This window comes from Micromys minutus (genome assembly GCF_963924665.1).
Source record: "Micromys minutus genome assembly, chromosome: 23".
Taxonomy (NCBI): domain Eukaryota; kingdom Metazoa; phylum Chordata; class Mammalia; order Rodentia; family Muridae; genus Micromys; species Micromys minutus.
The window spans coordinates 2,694,739-2,699,789 of NC_137958.1; the positions used below are offsets into that span (position 1 = coordinate 2,694,739).

General features: G+C 45.6%; 1 pseudogene across 1 annotated transcript; it reads right to left on the reverse strand.

Moving 5' to 3' along the window:
- Positions 1 to 294: 294 nt before the first annotated feature.
- Positions 295 to 4,341, reverse strand: LOC308435618 (transcriptional adapter 3-like; annotated as a pseudogene). The gene is made up of 2 exons: positions 4,101 to 4,341; positions 295 to 1,649 (listed from the first exon to the last, which is right to left on the reverse strand). The product of its transcript is annotated as a transcriptional adapter 3-like (transcript).
- Between the last annotated feature and the right edge of the window lie 710 nt (positions 4,342 to 5,051).

A 5,051-nucleotide genomic window follows, 5' to 3' on the forward strand; every position in this document is an offset into this window, starting at 1 on the left:
GAGTAAATGGGTTTTGGAAGCTTCTCTATTTTTTTTTTTTTTAAGCACAGCAGTCACTTTATTTTGTACTTTACAAACCTCATGGAAGAAGTCCTTGCGGGAGAGGTGTGGAGATGGTAAGAGGGAATAAGCCCTCCCATCTGGGGCATCAGGCAGATAGGTCCAAGCACGCACAGTACGGCTTTGCATAGTGGCTGCACAAAGCTCAGCCGAGTGGCCTGTAAAGCTTTTAACCCCGAGATCATTGTCATCTGATAGGCAGCCTCTGGCCAAGGCTTCAAAGGAAGTGGACTTCTACCAGGCCATCGAGATGGCCAGCAGCGACCTGTCTAGGAGCTTCAGGATGCTTTTCCGCTCCTTCAGGGTCTTCCAGGCTGGGTCATTTTCCTTCTTGGTGGGGGTGCACTTCTTCTGCCGGGCAGCCATGATCTTGAGGTAGGCATCCATGACTTCACTGTCTGCCATGCGGACTCGCTGCCGTAGCTCCTGCCGGCCCACCTCCTCCTTTGCCAACCTCAGCAGGTCATGCTTCTTGGTGCGGTTGTGTGCACTGAGTGCCTTCAGCTCAGCCTGCCGTTTGCGCAGCTCAGCAAGGACCTCATCCTCTGAGTCCTCTACAGACTGGTCCTCATACTACAGTAGGCCCTGGGCAATCAGCTCCTGCTTGATGCGGCTCTCCAGGGACTCGGTATGTGGCACACTGAAAGGCTTGTTCTGATTGCGGGGCGAGGTGCTTGCTCCATCAGCCTCCGATTCTTTCCCAGACGTATCAGGAATAGGAGAGTCCTTTATAGGGGAAATAATATTTTCCTCCACTAGGGCCTACAGCAGGCGCTATGTCAGGGCACAGTAGGGACATCCATCTTCTGGGTGTTCATGCTGGGCCTCAGACTTCTTCAGCAGGGCACCCACATCTTTTGTCTCCAGTTCCGTCAGCGGTCCTATGAGGCCTTTCTTCTTGTCAGCCACAGCTGCTGCTCGAACCCCGTCCTCTGCTCCTCTAGCAGATCCTCCTGGGTTCAGCGTTGGGAGTATTGTTTCCCTAGTGGGAAAATCTTATAATGTTCAGCTTCATCTTCAAGGGGCTTCAGGAGCTCCTCTATTGTTCGTATCTCTTCACTGGTGATGTCGGCACAATAGGACTCCACAGAGGTCCAGAACCTGTTCGGAGCATCATTCTTGGGGACCCGAGGCACATCAGTTGGGTCACCAGTAAATTCATATTCCTGGATCTTGGGTTGAACGTTTCTGAATTTGGGTCAGCCTGTGCCAGGGCCTCGCCCATGTCCTGTCTTCCTTTCCAGTTTATGCGTTTTGGGCTTCCCATGTTTGGGGGAGCACCAAACTCATGGTCTCAACCATGCTTCAGGAATCGCCTGTCACTTTTCTTATCTTGCCAGTCAGTGAGGATCTGGGTTGCAGCTTCCAGTACACAGAGTCACCTGCTTGCAGAGGACAGCAGGGCCTCAAGCTCCAGCTTCAGGTGACCAGCTCCCCAATAACAATGCCATGATCCTTGGAGTGAGCCAGCACTGCCGTGTACCAGGGACAGACCTTCAGGTGGTCCACAGACTTGAAGTCATGAAAGTACAATGGGCAGTCCTTCAGCTCACACGTGGCCGAGGAGACCAGACGGTCCCTGGAATGTTCTGAGGATTAAGAAGTGATGGTTTTCAAGTGTCCAGTTCAATGCCAGGCACTGAAGTGGGGCTTCTCTATTGTTAAGGAAAGACTCTGATAACCAGGATTGTGGCAGAAGTGTTCCTGTGTGGCCATTTTATCAAACTGTGAAAGTGAAGCCTGTATCATGTTGGTTATCGCAAGATATTGGAGATACTATAGTCATAGGAAAGATGCCAAAGAGGGAAACTGACAAGAAGTAGAAACAGCCCAAGAGAGAGAGAGAGAAAGAGAGAGATAGATAGAGAGAGAGACAGAGAGAGACAGAGAGACAGAGAGAGACAGAGAGAGACAGAGAGACAGAGAAAGACAGAGAGAGACAGAGACAGAGAGAGACAGAGAGAGAGACAGAGAGACAGAGAAAGACAGAGAGAGACAGAGACAGAGAGAGACAGAGAGAGAAAGAGAGACGGAGATAGGCACACAGAGAGAGACAGAGAGAGACAGAGAGACAGAGAGAGAGAGACAGAGAGAGACAGAGACAGAGAGAGAGACAGAGAGAGACAGAGACAGAGAGAGACAGAGACAGAGAGAGACAGAGAGAGACAGAGACAGAGAGACAGAGAGAGACAGAGACAGAGAGAGACACATGGAGAGACAGAGAGACAGAGAGAGACAGAGACAGATAGAGACAGAGAGAGACAGAGACAGAGAGAGACAGAGAGAGACAGAGACAGAGAGAGACAGAGAGAGACAGAGACAGAGAGACAGAGAGAGACAGAGACAGAGAGAGACACAGAGAGAGACAGAGAGACAGAGAGCGACAGAGACAGAGAGAGACAGAGAGAGAGACAGAGAGACAGAGAAAGACAGAGAGAGACAGAGACAGAGAGAGACAGAGAGAGAAAGAGAGACGGAGATAGGCACACAGAGAGAGACAGAGACAGAGAGAGACAGAGAGACAGAGAGGGACAGAGAGAGACAGAGAGGGACAGAGAGAGACAGAGACAGAGAGACAGAGACAGTGAGACAGAGACAGAGAGACAGAGACAGAGAGGCAGAGAGACAGAGAGAGACAGAGAGACAGAGAAAGACAGAGAGGGACAGAGAGAGACAGAGACACACAAGGAGAGAGAGAGAGACAGAGAAGTGTGTGGCCAACAAATCTGGAAGGGAAGAGCTATCCAAACACCTTGGACACAGAACTACAGAACTGGAGATCCTCCTGCTGAGGTTCAGTTCTGCTTGGTTTAGCATTTCCTTGCCATGTCCAAAGAAATGTGCATTTTGTGCCATTGTGTGTTGGAAACATGTCATTGACATTGAAGTTTGATTTTACAGAGTTACACACAAAAGACATTGCCTTGAGTATCTTATGTTTTCATTCTTGACCTTTTGAACTGTGTTGACACAGAAAGACAATGGGGTCTTCCAAAGTTGGATTAAATGCATTTTTCAGTATAATATGACATCAAGGGTATGGGGGCCAAGGGTTGGAATGTGGTGGTTTGAGAACGCCCTCATAGTTTTACATATTTGGATACTTGGCTCTCAGTTGGTAAAAGTGTTTGGGAAGGATTTAGGTGTGACGCTGTTGGAGGCAATGTGTCACTGTGAGTGGGTTTGAAAAACCATGATAGCACTCATTGCTGCTCTCTCTCCTTGGGAATTATGATGTGAATGTTTATTCTCAGGTCCAGTTCCAGCTTCATGTCTGCCTGCCTGCTGCCATTCTCATAACCTCTAAAACCGTGAGCCTTAATAAACTCTTTCATCCATAAGTAGCCTTGATCATGATATCTCTTTACAGAAATGCAAAAGTAACTAAGACAGCTAAAATGAGCCTTACCTCCCTGATTTTTTGGCCACCCCTGTCTTGCTGGTTCTACTTCTTGTCTGTAGCTCTTTTTCCATGTATCCTCTGGTTATAGCATCTTTAACATCTTGGGATTTCCTACATGATCTAGGCTTCATTTCTATAGTTTGAATAAGGAAATGCCTTTACAGGGATTCCTCTGCCATAATCCTGTTATCAGTGGCTTTCCTCAGATACCACATATCTGAATATTAAGGCAATAGAGTATGACAAAATAAACATTCTTCCGTAGTAAGCTGAACTAACAAAGTCTACCATATATCTAAGGGTGCTTTTGTGGAAGAAAATGAGAAGAAGTAGAATAAAAACAAGAAACTATGTTAGAAGTCATATTATTTAGAACCTGCTATGCACAGGAGGCTGGCCATTCTCATTCCCTTTTAGGAGAAACTAATAAAGGATCTGATCTTCCTGCTCTGGAGGCAAGTGGAAGAGACAGAGTGGAACTCTATCATAGAAAGCAAGCACCGTGAGGCAAAATGGATGACAAGATGCCATTTGGGATTGACACTGGTTTTAAGCAAGCATTACACATTTGTTGATCTGGCATAAAGACTCCAACTTTTGGGTTATATGCTGTTAGAACTGGAACATTTTGGTGTACCACTGAGAATGAGGAGGCATTGGCAATACAGCTTTGCTTGTTGGGGCATTATCTCATGAGTACTAGCTGATTTCAGTCTCATTATGTAGATGAGGATGGCTTTGAGCTCTAGGTTTTCCCGTCTCTCCTTCCATGTGTTATAACTACAGAATGCTGTCATGCCTGGAAAGGCTTGTTCGTGGAAGGTTGCGTCCTTCGTTTGCATGGTACAGAGACTTGGGTTAACGCTGAACTTAAACATGTTCGGAGTCAGTTCTTCTATACCTGTGAAAATTTCAGTGCACAGAATATTGGGTTATGGTATGAAGTTCTGCAGTGAAAGCATGCTTCAAATATAAACAAGAAGGAAGACCCTGCTGCGCATCCACTCAATTGTTGATGGACATTTTGACTCTGTAACTTGGTTATTATAAATACTATCACATTAAATATGTAAGTGTAGATCTCTCTATGTATATTGACTTGGGGTGTGTACTTTTGAGTACATAACTGGCTGATGTGGTGGTTCTGTATTTAGCAATCTTGATTTCTATAGCGGCCAAACTGTCCAGCTTATAAATGTTTTCTCCAACATTGCTACAGGCTTGCTGTAAACCCAAAATATTTTGACAACATCTTCTCATAGTTTTAAATTAACAGAATGGAAGAAATGCAAATAAATATGTATTCTAAAATGAATAGTCTTAAAAAATGTATAGAGAAAAATCCATTTTTTCATTTATGTGTTTATGTGCATAATTGTTTGTATGTATGCATGTAGTGTGCATAGGAATGTGTGGAGGTCAGTGGTTAATGTTGGGCATCTTCCGCTAATTTTCTACTTTATTTTTTGAGACAAGGTTGCTTTCTGAACATGGAGCTTGTTTCAGAGGCTAGACTAGCTGGCTTGAGAGTTTAGGTAACTCTGTCTCTACCTTAGTAATTCAGGCATTATAGTCACACCTTTTGAAG